Source organism: Coregonus lavaretus (assembly GCF_964263955.1).
Source record: "Coregonus lavaretus genome assembly, chromosome: 2".
Taxonomy (NCBI): Eukaryota; Metazoa; Chordata; class Actinopteri; order Salmoniformes; family Salmonidae; genus Coregonus; species Coregonus lavaretus.
In genome coordinates, this window is record NC_139989.1 from 59,501,554 (window position 1) to 59,518,309 (window position 16,756).

At 43.0% G+C, this 16,756-nt stretch overlaps 1 pseudogene across 1 annotated transcript in view; it reads right to left on the minus strand.

Annotated features, from left to right (window-relative positions):
• LOC311146826 (guanine nucleotide-binding protein G(o) subunit alpha-like) overlaps window positions 1-16,756 on the minus strand; it is a 28,278-nt pseudogene that overhangs the window by 6,126 nt on the left and 5,396 nt on the right. The window contains exons 5-9 of the transcript in view: window positions 15,968-16,128; window positions 9,821-9,949; window positions 5,388-5,517; window positions 4,963-5,034; window positions 2,367-2,454 (exon numbers count right to left, since the gene is read on the minus strand). The product of the transcript in view is annotated as a guanine nucleotide-binding protein G(o) subunit alpha-like (transcript). The remainder of the gene's footprint in view (window positions 1-2,366; window positions 2,455-4,962; window positions 5,035-5,387; window positions 5,518-9,820; window positions 9,950-15,967; window positions 16,129-16,756) is intronic.

Consider the following 16,756-nt stretch of genomic DNA (forward strand, 5'->3'; position numbering starts at 1 on the left):
TTACAACCTGTTACAATGGTGCCAACATTTTGTGGCTGATCTTTCTGCAGGGGAGTGGGTGAATGGGTCAAAGACCTGACTGGGCCCAGCCCTGCAAGGTATGGCTCGTTATATTGTTGTGTCCATGTTTGTGTACTGAGGAACATTTAACTTGGTTCCAGAAGAAAATACACTTACATGTGCCGTGTGCACAATAGCGTACATAAGCCTGGGATATCAACCATTCAAAGTTGGCCATAGTGGGTGTCCATAGAATTATATGGGAGTGACCTTACTGAGTAAATTGTTTGTCATCAGGCTATGTCCTTTGTTAGCAAAAACATTACCCCTGGTCATCACTAGTTAACACAGCCACAAAATCTTGGCTAAACCCTGCCCATTTTCACAATTTCTCTTCTTAAAAGTTGATTTTAAACCAAACTGCGAACCTTATGCCTATCCCTAACCTTTAATTAAGACCAAAAAGCACATTTTAGTTTTCATGATTTAGCTAATTTTGTTTAAAAAATTAAAACAGAAATACCTTATTTACATAACTATTCAGCCCCTTTGCTATGAGACTCGAAATTGAGCTCAGGTGCATCCTGTTTCCATTGATCATCCTTGAGATGTTTCTACAACTTGATTTGAGTCCACCTGTGGTAAATTCAATTGATTGAACATGATTTGGAAAGACACACACCTGTCTATATAAAAAAAAATGTCCCACAGTTGACAGTGCATGTCAGCGCAAAAACCAAGCCATGAGGTCGAAGGAATTGTCCGTAGAGCTCCGAGACAGGATTGTGTCGAGGCACAGATCTGGGGAAGGGTACCAAAAAAATGTATGCAGCATTGAACGTCCCCAAGAACACAGTTGCCTCCATCATTAAATGGAAGAAGTTTGGAACCACCAAGACTCTTCCTAGAGCTGGCCACCCGGCCAAACTGAGCAATCAGGGGAGAAGGACCTTGGTCAGGGAGGTGACCAAAAACCTGATGGTCACTGACAGAGCTCTAGTTCCTCTGTGGAGATGGGAGAACCTTCCAGAAGGACAACCATCTCTGCAGCACTCCACCAATCAGGCCTTTATGGTAGAGTGGCCAGACGGAAGCCACTCCTCAGTAAAAGGCACATGACAGCCCACTTAGAGTTTGCCAAAAGCACCTAAAGACTCTCAGACCATGAGAAAGAAGATTGAACTCTTTAGCCTGAATGCCAAGCGTCAAGTCTGGAGGAAACCTGGCACCATCCCTACGGTGAAGCATGGTGGTGGCAGCATCATGCTGTGGGGATGTTTTTCAGTGGCAGGGACTGGGAGACTAGTCAGGATCGAGGCAAAGATGAACGGAACAAAGTACAGAGAGATCCTTGATGAAAACCTGCTCCAGAGCGTTCAGGACCTCAGACTGGGGCGAAAGTTCACCTTCCAACAGGACAACAACCCTAAACACACAGCCAAGACAACGCAGGAGTGGCTTCGGGACAAGTCTCTGAATGTCCTTGAGTGGCCCAGCCAGAGCTTGGACTTGAACCCGATCTAACATCTCTGGAGAGGGATTGAAAATAGCTGTGCAGCAACACTCCCCAACCAACCTGACAGAGCTTGAGAGGATCTGCAGAGAAGAATGGGAGAAACTCCCGAAATACAGGTGTGCCAAGCTTGTAGAGTCATACACAAGAAGACTCGATGCTGTAAATCGCTGCCAAAGGTGCTTCAACAAAGTACTGAGTAAAGGGTCTGAATATTTATGTAAATTTGATTTCAGTATTTTTGTATTTTTTATAAATTAGCAAAAAATTCTAAAAACCTGTTTTTGCTTTGTCATTATGGAACATTGTGTGTAGATTGAGGGGGGAAAAAAACAATTTTAAGGCTGTAACGTAACAAAATGTGGAAAAAATGAAGGAGTCTGAATACTTTCTGAATGCACTGTATAGCCACCAAGATCCATACATAACCACCAGGATCCATACATAGCCACCAGGATCCATACTGACCATACATAGCCACCAGGATCCATATTGACCATATTTAGCCACTAGGATCCAAATTGACCATACATAGCCACTAGGATCCAAATTGACCATATATAGCCATAGGCTCTATCACACATTCATCTGATTATTTTGGCAGCAGAAAGACTATACAGTGTACCTTTTGATTTATGTCAAGTAATGCTTTATTTTCTGATTTTATTTGTAATCTACGTAGTCCGACATACCTGAGGAATACACACTTGAAGAGTTAAAACTGATTTTGATGATTATTGAAGGAATAATGCAAAAAGCTTTATTTCTTTCACACATACAATTCTGAGTTTTTGGATTGACTGACTTGGCCAACAGTGAAAACTAACCAGAATTGATACCAAGAAAGTTCATTTTTTGTAACTAGGGAGATAGAGTCGCAAGTGCCTTCCTGAGTTTAAGATCTTCTCCTGGAAGAGGTCACTTTTGTTCATTAACAGAATCTGAAAAAGATTTGATGACAATAATAAAAAAGAATCTGATGCGACTAGAGCTTCATTCCACAAGCATAAATAGCTAAATCAATGTCAACATTTAATCATTCAACATTTGAACAATTCCTAAGGACATAAAGATGTAATAACTCAATAAAGATAAAATGTTCTGAAAGTAAATCTGAGTTCTTAAATAGGAGCTGGAGAGCTTGTCAAAACACTCTCCCATACATTCCTTATAAACTGTCACTCCTGACCTATACCAACTCACATAACATGACACACAATGGCTTCCTAGAAGCGAACAAAAAGACTGATATCGTTTTTCAATGCAGGGTCCACAGCTGGTGTCAAACCTGTGATAATCACGGTGACAAATATAAATCCTTAGCTAGTACGAGAGAAACAGATACCAGTAATGAAACCTAAAGAAGGTGAAAGACAAGAGAAAAGGGTTGGGAGGTTGGCCACTGTGACAATATATTCTGAACAAAAATATAAAAAAACGCAACAATTCTTTTTTTCTAAGATTTTACTGAGTTAGTTCATTTAAGAAAATCAGTCAATTGAAAAATTAATTAGGCCCTAATCTATGGATTTCACATGACTGGAAATACAGATAGATATGAATCTGTTGGTCACAGGTACCTTAAAAAAAAGGTATGGGCGTGGATCAGAAAACCAGTCAGTATCTGGTGTGACCACCATTTGCCTCATGCAGCGTGACATCTCCTTCGCATAGAGTTGATCAGGCTGTTGATTGTGGCCTGTGGAATGTTGTCCCACTCTTTAATGGCTGTGCAAAGTTGCTGGATATTGGCAGGAACTGGAACACGCTGTCGTACACAACAATCCAGAGCATCCCAAACATGCTCAATGGGTGACATTTCTGGTGAGTATGCAGGCCATGGAAGAACTGGATTTTTCAGCTTCCAGGAATTGTGCTGAAACATGAGGTGATGGCGGTGGATGAATGGCAAGACAATGGGCCTCAGGATCTCGTCACGGTATCTCTGTGCATTCAAATTGCCATCGATAAAATGCAATCATCTTCGTTGTCTATAGCTTATGCCTGCTCATACCATAACCCAACCGGCACCATGGGGCACTCTGTTCACAACGTTGACATCAGCATACCGCTCGCCCACACAACCCCATACACGTGGTCTGCGGTTGTGAGGCTGGTTGGACGTACTGCCAAATTCTCTAAAACGTTGGGAGCGGTTTATGGTAGAGAAATTAACATTCAATTCTCTGGCAACAGCTCTGGTGGACATTCCTGCAGTCAGCATGCCAATTGCACACTCCCTCAAAACTTGAGATATCTGTGGCATTGTGTTGTGTGACAAAACTGCACATTTTAGAGTAGCCTTTTATTGTCCCCAGCACAAGGTGCACCTGTGTAATTATCATGCTGTTTAATCAGCTTCTTGATATTTCACACCTGTCAGGTGGATGGATTATCTTGGCAAAGGAGAAATGCTCACTAACAGGGATGTAAATAAATTTGTGCACACAATTTGAGCAAAATAAGCTTTTTGTGCATATGGACCTTTTAATTCAGCTCATAAAACATGGGATCAACACTTTACATGTTGCGTTTATATTTTTGTTCAGTGTAACTAACGACTGTCAGCAAACTACACCCTTGACCAAAAACCGACGATGACTCACACATCCACAGTCTAAACGTCTTTTACAACCTTTTACAGTCTAAACGAGACAAATTAAACAAGCTCGTTACACGCTTTTTATAAACAGTTCCTCCGGCCTCGGCGCTGAACTGAGATTACCTCAATTATGCCCCTTGTGTGGCAATTGCCTGTGTCTGAGGCAATTAGAGGTAGTTGTGCCGCCTGCGGCTGGCTGGGCAGAGGTGGTTAGCAGGAGGCACTCTGAGGACTCAGTGGGCTTTAATCCACTGGGCTTCCCTCAGCAGGTCACAGCGTCGTGGTTTTATTTAACCTTTATTCATACAGCTAAGTCAATTAATAAAACACCATGATGCGATGGCGACCTGTTTGAATGTTGTGGAAAGTTCAGAAGGATCATGTAGAACAGACAGACTGGTAGAATAAGGCATCACGTCAGCTCAATATGTGATATGCCTGAACGTGGCCCTGGAATCTGCCACAACGCATAGACAGCCCCGACATCAAGCACGTGCCATTGGAATACAGGTAGGCGTTTCCTCTAAAACCACTGATCCAGGGACAGATATTATTTCCTCCCCATAATGGAGGAAATAAGGTTAGGATTGGGTGGTAGGCTAATCTACATTCTGATCCTAGATCTGTCATTAAGGGCAACTTCTACCTGCAGCTGAACATGGGTAACTGGAAGTGGCCAGAGGAGAAACGGTCACTGAGGTGGACAAAGTCATTTGTAATCTTGGTTAAGTGTGTAATGGTTTTACTTAGGGTTGACATTAATGTTTGGGAAAGGAAATCATTTGGGAGGACGATGCAGCAGAAATTAGTTTAGGCGTTGTCAGACAATCTCCATGTAAAAACTTACCAATGAGGTACTTCTGAAAACTGTGTTGGTGCAGATGGATGTAAAGAGTTCAAGGCTCTCTTGTAGCCGGTTCTGAGGGAGAAAGAGAGAGAACAGAGAGAGAGCAGGGAGAGAGGGATATGAACAGAGAGAGCGAGACAGAGATAGAAGGGGGGGAGAGCGAGAGAGAGAGGAAAGAAAATAAATGATACTGGACATCAAAAGAACAAAACAAAGTTTCACAATGTCAGATAAAACATCAAATATTTTGATTTCAAGTCTAGTTCAAATATGTATGGTACCATACAGAGCTTTAGGCCTTTCTACTGGTTTGTTACATTGTTCTGATGTAGAGAACATCCCCCTCTACCTTTTAATCTAAGCTGAGACTGAAGAACAGCTCCAACTCCCATACCTTCTGCTAACTGGCATATACTATCTATTACCATAGAGCGGTCCTCCATCAGGGTCATGTCGTAGCCACTGAGCGCCACAACAAACAGCACGGCCCGGACACAGTCAAAGTAGCTGAGCCACTTCCTCCTCTTGGTCCGCTGGCCACCAACATCATACATCCTGTAGGTAGGCAGACGGCCAGAGACCGACAGAGAACTTTATTCACAACTTAGACACAGACATGAGGTGACAGAATGAAGTAACACAGGCTACAGCTTCTGGTGTCAATCATTTAATTTCCAAAGACTTGTAAATATGATCTACATCACACTCCACAGGGGATATCATTGTAAGTTTGAGGTTGAGAAGGTTGAAAGCACCCTGAAACAAAATGCCATAAATAGTGTATGAAAGATGGACAGAGACAAACTTCATATTACCAATGTAAAGCTTAAGAATCTGACAGTGGAAGTCACTTGTGGAGAGAGTTATTGGCAGCAGTGTCCAGAGGCAACATGTGACAAGGAAAACAAGATTGATTTCATGTCCCTGTTAACAGAACTTCAATTTCAGTAATTATATTGTGTCATCTTGAAATGTGATTAACATCAAATGAAGCTCAAGAACTTAGATATCCATTCAAACGCATGAAAATAGTCCAGAATGTTGAACAGAATTGACTGGAAAAATAAACGTAAAAGCTCCAGAACCACCCATCACAAATGTTTCCAACTTCCACATTTCACTGATTTGTCCTTCTATCCACACAAGGTGTCAGGCACAAGGGAAATGAGAGTTCCAAAATCAATTTAATTCTCCACTCCAACTCTAGTTCCGTCTTGGGACTTGCCATCGATAAAATGCAATTGTGTTCGCCGTTCGTAGCTTATGCCTGGCCATACCATAAACCCACCGCCTCCATGGGGCACTGTTCACAACGTTGACGTCAGCAAACAGCTCACCCACATGACGCCATACACTTGGTCTGCGGTTGTGAGGCCAGTTGGACGCACTGCCAAATTCTCTAAAACGATGTTTGAGGTGGCTTATGGTAGAGAAATGAACATTAAATTATCTGGCAACAGCTCTGGGTGGACAGTCCTGCAGCCAGCATGCCAAAAGCACGCTCCCTCAAAACTTGAGACATCTGTGGCATTGTGTTGTGTGACAAAACTACACATTTTAGAGTGGCCTTTTGTCCCCAGCACAAGGTACGCCTGTGTAATGATCATGCTGTTTAAATCAGCTTCTTGATATGCCACACCTGTCAAGTGGATGAATTATCTTGACAAAGGAGAAACGCTCACTAACAGGGATGTAAACAAATGTGTACACAATTTGAGAAATAAGCTTTTTGTGCGTATGGAACATTTCTGGCATCTTTTATTTCAGCTCCTGAAACATGGGACCAACACTTTACATGTTGCGTTTCTATTAATTGTTCAGTGTATATTACACTGAGCACCACAAGCAAACACAGGAGCTCAGGAATAGGCCTACTGTACTCCAATCTCTAGGGATTAACAACAAGATGGGTAAAGTAGTAGTCTGGTCCCTTATTGTATGTGCTGTAGCAAACAACTCTTCTGAGAATTGTCTAAAGCACACACAGTAGGAGTAGAGCATGGTGAGTATTTAAAAAAAATATTAACTGAAAACTAGTATTCAATGTTGAATCCCTGTAAAGCTCAGGGTCTTGGTGACACAGGTCATTATGATACAGTGCCCAATCTGCATCGAACGGTCACCAGGAGTGTGATTACACTACCCTTGTCATAGACAATTAAGCAGTTTGTCTTTGGGGTCACATTTAGTTTTAAAACCGGGCAGAGCAATAGGAGTCATGTCATACAATGAATGAACACACAACAGAAAGGAGTTAGCTACTTACCTGACTACCAGGCTACATAACAAACATGCAACACAGAGAGGAGTTAGCTATTTACTGGACTACCAGGCTACAGCAGCGATCCCTGAGATTACGGTCATTGAGGTAGAGTATTTTTGTAACCATTACAAGACCGCTACATGACTGGGTCGCTGATGCGCGTTCATAAAAGTGTTGCTTGTCGTGATGAGAAAAACATTTAGTTGACATTTAACGTTGCTGAAGTTTCGTTTTACACCCAACTGTATCCACTTCTAATACCTGGTAGTGTCATTGATCATTGTTCTACGTCGACAGCACAAGAGTGGAGCTGAAGCATGATGATGTGACGTGTTCAGAAAGCTGGAGCACAAGGAGAATCAGCAAGGAGAGAAAGGGGTGGAGGGGATTTAAAGTGGCCATTAGGAGGAAACCTCTGTTGCTATTCCTTCTCTCATAGAAGCGCAGAGAGAGCGAGCGCAGGAGAGAGAGAGACATCAATATCTCATAGGTCTGATTCATTCCTCAGTATGCCGTCTCAACCTTTCAGCTGTGAGGGGATGTCTGCTAGCACTCCTTAGGCACCCCTCGCTAAGTCGTGAGAAGGGCCAGACAGGGCCACCATGGGACATCAGAGCCCAGAGAGTAGCGCAATCACCAGGGTAGGCCGGTTCATAACTCAACCCCCTCCCACCCTGGAGATCAGCATGCTCTTTCTTTGTACCAAGACACTTTGGGAAAAGTGCAGTCAAACAAATGATTCTGATCATCAGAAGGCCTACTCAACTGTTTACTACACTGAAACACTACATTTGTTTTTCAGTCAAACAGAAGCCCTGGCGCTTGGTTTCCTATAAAGCTGAAGGATAGAGCTGGAGAAATGTAACCACTCAAGTTCATAGATGGAACTTTGGAGCTGCCCAAATCCATCCCCACATTTAAAAACAATTGTTGTTTCAATGGGCGCACACATTTTGCAAGCGGGGAACTCACTACAATGGCAAACTCCACCTTCGCCACCCACGTAGTTTGGCACCCCCTGGCTATTATTCACATTTGAAACATTTGCATGACATTTGGCCACATTCATTATTCAATAAGGCCTATTGAATGAGACAGCAAAACATTTCACTGTGAAATTAGAGGCATTTAAAGTATATTGCATGGAGATTTCAAGAAATGTCATGCAGATGTAAGGGGATTTGATTTTAACTCATACATTTCATTATTGAACAAATTAAACCGAGGGGGGTTTGGAAATTATATAATAAAGATAAGTTTAAAAAAATACATATTACATTTATTTGATTTCAAGTGTGCAACAAACTTTCCTCAATATTTAATGATTCCATAGAAACACAAAACCCTATTAGCACTATATAAACTAGAATATTACCAATTGCTTACAGAAATGCCTTAAATCATTTATGCAACATTGTGCCCTTTGTCCATGGCATCACATTGTGGGAACAAAGTGATATGGCTGAGGCATGATTCACTAAGTTTCACCCACCCCTCCACGTCACAGCAAGGCAAGCCAAAAAAGAACAAAGGCGAATTCAAGGCTCTGAGGAAGGTGTCTGACAAGCCGAAAAGTAATTGTTTCTGTTTTCCCCTGTAGTACATTTTAAAATCATGGTAGACATCCGAGTACTCCTTTTCTTTTTCTGATATAGTCACAATATGACGTGCCCTACTGTAATTATTATTATAATGTTTTTTTATTGTATTCATGCTGGGCTGAAGCACATCTGGGTACGCTTGCATTTATTAATTCAAGCCTCTGGAAAACAGCATGTTGGGAAAGTGGTTGCCATCGGTTAGAAATAGAATACATTACATTATCTTATGACGTGATAGTGATTCACAGACAATCTTCTTGCACAGTTCTCCTCTGCTCTGTGCATCAGGAGACCAAGAAGCCAGAGAAACTGTGACAACTTGTCTGAAGCCATTTCTTTTACAATCACTCACAGCTGAAACACCAGACTTATACAGAGGTTTATTATACACATGCATGAAGCGATGAGGGGAAATTGTCTTCATACTACAACAGTTTACTAGAATGAGTCGATACAGAAGATTGTTTTGAACATGTATTTTTATTGTATTGGTTTGAGATGAAGCTCTATGGACATTCAGAATAATGCTCATTTGAAAATGGTCATACTCAAGGAACCATAAGATGATCACCAGAGGAAGTTGGCAAGCAGGAAATTGTTTGAAATACCACCCCATCGCCTGTAATCATGTAGTGTTGTCAGTATGATGCCTACCCTCTCTAAACAGTCATACCACAAACCAATTCACACCACCACCCACATGCCTACTGAAATAACACTATGACACTGAACTGAGAATGTATGATCACACAGAATATTTTCTCAAGGTATCAATGGGTGTCATTGTCTTATGACAGATGGCGTCATTCTAACAGAGTCGTTAGTTACACTCAATGGAGGTGTACATCTTTTTTTTTAAAGAAGAACATTTGGAAAATAACATTTAGAAAGCAAGATTAATGTATTGGACACGATTGGTGGGTAGACTAATTATGGACTGGTTTAGACACAAAGCAATTCTCACGAGATAGAACCAGTGAAAACCCTTCCTTACCTGAATACCATGTGATTGACTGGAAACCGAGTCTCGATGATTCCGGAGGTTCGCACTCTCACCCGCAGTACGTCCACCTCAGTGGGAATGTATTTGGGAGCGATGATCCGACTTATGTTCTCAAAGAAACTGGGAAAGGCAGTCAAAGGAAACAATCAGCTTTAAGACTGTGTAAATGGTTTAACTGAAGAACATATCGGGCAATGTTGATAAAAATGTTATATATATATATATATATATGATGAGTTGTATGAGGTCTCTGAGGCAGTTTAATGAGTAACTTGTACACAGAGAGAGAGAGACAGAGAGAGACAACTACATTAAGCAGTCATTTGGTAGTGAGATCAGAGGACAGTCCACTCAGTTGCTAGCTAGGTGGGTTCCACCACCAAATGACCAGCAGTCTAATCTATTTGAACAGACAAACGTCCACACTAAAGGTATGAGATGCTTTGTGTTGAACGTGTTCATAGAAAACTCCCTTAATCCGTAGGCTCCACGGGGACTTGAGTCAAAAGATGTCCATAGTGATGAGAAAGAAGGGATTGTCAAAAACAACATTCAAAACTGTGGATGGTGTTAAAACGCAACAAGCCTTAAGGAAATGACAAGGCTCTAGAATTTGCAATTATGAAGCATGTTCCGTGTCAACACACCTCCGAGGCTTTTACTCATCGTATGCAAATCAGGTTCATGAGCCATCATTATAAACGCAAGCTTTTTGCTGGAATACTCAGAAGGTATAATGGTAGAACTGTATTACCATAGACTGACTGTTTCAGCCGAGCTCTAAAAGCAATGTCCTTTCCATAAGAGAGAAAACTCATCATTAGAACACATCAAAACAACAAGTCACAATAAAAAGGTACAGACAACCATTAGAAGGGAAAGGCCAAATGAGCAGAGTTGATATAAGTGGGGAGGAATAGCATGAGACATATTGGAGCTGACCTTTTGATCACAGAGCAATTAGCACTTTTCACAAAGCAACACACACACAAGCTGGCGCAGTAGAGAACGGCACGAAGGGCGGTAAACTGATACCTACAGGGTGCGACTGCGAGGCTCCCGCCAACCACCTTCCTACCCACGCTGCACTCTACACCTCCCCGAGCCAAGCATCCGTGACATTCCGGTCCAGTCTCTTCGTGTCAGCCACCAAGGGTGCACATCCACCCCCTCCAGCCCCTCCCTCCATTCCTTCAGCCCTCACACCCTCACAGAATGCAGCACTCCCTACATGGCTGGTGATTTTGAGTTGCGGCCAACAGGCCCTGGGTTCAAATAGTATTAGTTTCCATTCAAATACATTGAGCGTTTGATTGAACCTGGCCTGGAGCGTGCCGGATGGGTGGGGGCTATTCCATTGGTTCCATTGTGCCAGGCAAGTTCAATTGAGCGCAGCTAAAGTATTCAAAAGAAAATAAATACAATTTCAACCCAGGTCTGGCAGCCATGAAGCCCAAACTGTCCGCTGTCCGGCAGGCCATAGTGGCATCTCAGTGGGCCACAGAGGCCCAGGCTACAGGGGCGGGAGCTCCAGGCAGACTCAGCTGCAGTGGGGGGTTGATCCAACCTGGCACCCTCAAAGAGGACACCAAGCCTGGGTACGGTCATGACACCCGCACCCCCTGCTATCCTCTGCTGGGCTGCTGTCTTGGAGGATCGTGAGTTTGGAAGCAGAGCTTCAAAGTGATGGGGATGGACTGTACAAGCAGAGTTGTTTTCAGCTTGGGTTAGCAGTGTTTACAGAAGCCAACAGTTCCAGTTCCTCAGCGTCCTCTAAAAACCCAGTGGAATAGTAAAGAACTACAGGTCAGGAGCAGGTCTGAGTCAACTGTCATTTCTGTAACAAAAGAAACAAGTCTGTATGAAAAGACAGTTGTCTCTTTTACATGTAAGTTGTCAGTTTACTGAATAGCCTCTTGCACAGTCTCAATACTCTAAAATGGCTTCCTCGCCTCACTCCCTTTCCTGTCTCAATAATCTAAAATGGCTTCCTCTCCTCATCACCACCGATGGGTGAAATGACAGGAAAGGTTTCCATTATATTGCTTTCACCTGAAATGACCTGCCAGATCAGTGATCGGCAGAGGAGAGAAGACGAGGAAAAAACTTGACAGAGCCTTCGAGTCCATGTAAAAAGAGCAACACGGGTTCAGTTAATGACAAACACCTCTTGGCATTCTTTATTTTTTATTTTTTTTATGGTCATTTCCTCCCTTCACTCTCCCTTAAAATTCAGAGAAAGTCAAAGTGTGTCACGACTGATCTGCCAATTCATGTGGAAGAGATCAATTAGAACAGGTGGTCTAACAGAGACAGAGGACAGAGACAGGGGAGAGAACTGGGACAGAGGACAGAGACAGGGGAGAGAACTGGGACAGAGATAATCCTTAGTCATATCAAGGGTGTTTGAAATGGCACCCTAAACCCTAGTGCCTACAGGGCTCTGATCGAAAGTGCTGCACTATAAAGGGAGTAGGGTGCCATTTCAGATGCAGACAAAGACACTTTATTGACAGGTGGACGGGAGGAGAGAGGACAGCGGGAGAGAACGGGAGAAGAGGTAGAGTACGGGAGGAGAGAGGTAGAGAGCTGGGAAGAAAGAGGTCATCCTTAATGTCACATCACAACTCCCGCGCCCAGCCAGAGTAGGAGACACTATAATGAGTCCCGAAAATGAAGCGTCATGGTGGACTGGTCTTTCCTTAGTCCGGGAAGATACTTAACACCTCACGACAGAACCCGGCACCTGTTGTTTCACTGATAAGAGCATACTCTCTTTCTCTCTCACAAAACATTTAAAACACATGCCCTTTCCATGGCATAGACTGACCAGGTGAAAGCTATGATCCCTTATTGATGTCACTTGTTAAATCCACTTCAATCAGTGTAGATGTAGGGGAGGAGACAAGTTAAAGAAGGATTTTTAAGCCTTGAGACAATTGAGAGAAGGATTGTGTATGTGTGCCATTCAAAGGGTGAATATTTAAGTGCCTTTGAACAGGGTATGGTAGTAGGTGCCAGGTGCAACGGTTTGAGTGCGTCAAGAACTGCAACACTACTGGGTTTTTCACACTCAACAGTTTCCCGTGTATCAAGAATGGTCCACCACCCAAAGGACATCCAGCCAACTTGACACAACTGTGGGAAGCATTGGAGTCAACATGGGTCAGCATTCCTGTGGAACGCTTTCGACACCTTGTAGAGTCCATGACCCGACTAATTGAGGCTGTTCTGAGGGCAAAAGGGGGTGCAACTCAATATTAGGAAGGTGTTCCTAATGTTTTGTACACTGTGTGTGTGCGCGCAGCATACAACCCTGCATTCCACTGCTGGCTTGCCTCTGAAGCTAAGCAGGGTTGTTCCCTGAATGGGAGACCAGTAGCCCTTGATCATGACTCAGTTCCATTACATTACACATAAGAGTCATTGAATGAAGGAGTCTTCTGAAGGTTAGAGTTTTATTAAGATCTGTGACGCACGGTCTGAACATTAACACATCCCTTGCGGTACGGTTTTGGAAGCATAAGGAACTTATCGTTCATATCGGCGATAAATAATTTTCCAAAATCAAAAGGTTAAATTGATACACACCTTTATAGGGTTAGGGTTCCCACACGGCCATATTTCCATATTACAGCGCTTGTTTACGGAAAACAGAAGGAAGACAGAGTGGACTACCTGTGCTAATTAGCTATCTGCGTCTCCGACCTCCTGTTTGTAAACGGAAGACAGATGCCACAAACGTGTTGTCTCTGAAAAACAGTGTGTATTTAGCATGTGTGAAATTATTTTGATGTGAAATAGGGCGGCAGGTAGCTTAGTGGTTAAGAGCGTTGTGCCAGTAACCGAAAGGTCGCTGGTTCTAATCCCCGAGCCGACTAAGTGAAAAATCTGTCGATGTGCCCTTGAGCAAGGCACTTAACCCTAATTGCTCCTGTAATTCGCTCTGGATAAGAGCGTCTGCTAAATGACTTAAATGTAAATATGAAAGTAGAGGGATTTATGTTTCTAGAACTGTACCGCAATTGAAAATCAATTCACGTTTAGATGGAGTATTTGGCGTTTTTGGCTTCCAGAGGCAATTCACCCTTTAAACAGAACATGTAAAGTCATTGGACTAAGGAGTAACGTTAGGCTGCTTTAGTCCATTATTGGGCTAAGAGACCAGATGCTGCTGGAAGTGATGTTGCAGGGCCAGTAGGAGGCACTCTTTCCTCTGGTTAAAAAAGATCCCAATGCCCCAGGGCAGTGATTGGGAATATTGCACTGAGTAGGGTTCCGTCTTTCAGATGGGACATTAAACAGGTGTCCTGACTTTGTCTTCACTAAATATTCCCATGGCACTTATCGTTAAGAATAGGTGTGTTAACCCCGGTGTCCCGGCTAAATTCCCAATCTGGCACTCATTCTAGCATGGCCACCTAATCATCCCGAGCTTCCAATTGGCTCATTCATCCCCCCTCCTCTCCCATGTTACTATTCCCCAGGTCGTTGCTGTAAATGAGAATATTCTCAGTCAATTTACCTGGTAAAATAAGGGTAAAAAAAACTATTTTTCCATCAAACAAACTCATGAAATCATTGTGAAACATAACTAAAGAGAGCGGAGCAGAATGCTACCTCCGTTAACCCAAACCTACATCATAATCCACACTTTACTTGATCACTGGAACAACAACCTATTGAGCAAATGTAAATGTCCCTGAAAACAAGGCATAAAGAGGCCCTAAATTGGGATTTGAGGACACTTGAAACAAAGTGTCGTAAAAACCCACCACGCTTCACATGAAGCGCCTAATTGCGTCGCTCACCAAGGACGTGGTGCGATGTCCCATCATATCACATGCTTAGAAACACAGCTGATCAACCCCCACAAGAGATGACATGTGTCTATGACACCAGAACAATACAAAAATTACCATTCTGATCATGACCTCAGTTCAGGGCAGGGGTCTGTTTTAAGAACATGTAAAACGCACGCACATCTCCAACTACAGAGAAATGACGCCATGGTGTTTAAGTACCCATCTAAATAAGCGAGTCGAATATACAGGAGTATCTTCAAAGAGGTCAAATCGGACACAAACTGGTGCAGATTAAATTGGAGCTGGGTAACATTGCAATACATGTGGATCCATCACCACCCCCTCTGGCTTACAAACCCATACATAGCCCTTTAACAGTCTCTGATGCCACCTTACCAACAAACCCATACATGCCCTCTAATGCCACCTTACCAACAACTGCCCCGCAGGTGGTGGGTAAAGTAAAGCGGAATTGCTGTGACGCAGGACACGTGGTCGCTACCTAGCTCATAACGCAGACAGTCAGAAGTCTTCTAACCAATTATCCCAGTCACAACCCGCCTCTGTAAGTAGTAGTATGTATATGTACGTACTACGTAGTATGCACACAATCCCCTGTAATCGTCCCCTCACTTGCTCACTACACAAGATACATCAGACAAGCTTTTCAAACTTAATTTTCATGCCCTTTCTTCATGTCCTTTTGAACCAACCACCACGTTTACAAAGATATTCCGCAGGCATTACATTATAATGAAGGACCAATTAAAAATGCCAATTCAGCAAAATGTCAGGAGAATAATTTCCTGTGACGGATGTATTTTTAGCTACAATCCCATTATGTGTGTATCGACGAGGAAGTAAGCAAAGGCTTCCCTTGTACGACCTGGTACACAGCCTAGTAAGTCTGGATGAAGTGGGACAGTGCAGATAGAACATGCGTCACAATACCAGTAGCACGATTCTTGATTTTCCATGGCAAAGAAGAAAAGAAGCCACGAGGCAGACTATTAAACTCTATGGGCCTTTAAGAACCTGCTTTATGTCAAATGCTTTCTGCTATACCTTAAATTATAGGATGCGAGTGACAGTGAAAAAGATGAGAAACACTGCCGCTACCTCGCTCTCCAATAGAGGTTGATAAAAAAAAAACTATATTGATACATTGTTAAAACCAAAACGCAGTATTTTTATCAACTTCCACTGTTTCCAACATTATGTCTGTTTTCATCAGGAAATTCAGTGCGCTCCAAATGTTGTTTCCTTGCCATGATAATACTTCAGAGTACTGTGATACGGAGTATGGTGACAACACTACATGTAAGGTACTCACTAGAGCGCAGAGTCGTTGAGTTGGAACTCGTAGCCCCTGGCGGCTGCAGCTCTCACACCCTGGTCGGCCCAGAGAGCACAGAAAGACAGGGCCACAAACGGCAGCAGCTCCCCGTCCTCCCCGAAACACTGGCCACAGGACAGCACAGAGCAGGCATGGGCCTGCATGGGGACAACAGGCAGAGGGCTTAATGATCACCAATACTCCAGGGAATATAATGAAAATGTGCTGTCTCGGGTTGTGGTCTTTAGGGAATTAAAAACATACACACTTTTTATTTATTTAAGTTTTGCTATGTAAAATGTGTGTTTCTTATTGGACTAGTCCAGGTAGTCCCTCCCTGTCTCAGTCTCTTTTCTTCCATTTGGTGCCTAATGAACAACCCAGCTAAATCATATAATGGGACAGATGTAGAAGATAAATGCCAGTCCCTGTGCCCATTTGTCATTATCAGTGAGGACAAGAAAGATGCGTCAGGCAAAGAGGCCTTTAAACTTCGAGATATCACTTGTGATCGTTAGGGATGTAGCTAGGAGAATACCAGAGCAAGGCTGACATCTGAGCGCGAAAGTTTCAAGAAGAGGACACTGGCCAAGGGCAGAGATATGTCTAAAACTGGGCTGACTAGTTACACTGTATGATCCTGTTAGGTCAACGTGTAAAATGGGGAATAGTTGTGGTTTATGTATCTGTTGCCTGGTGTAACTACGTATATTAAATGGTCAAATCAAAAGGCACTAACAAGGTGGTCAGTAAGTAGCTCCACATGGGATGATTTTCCAAGACTAG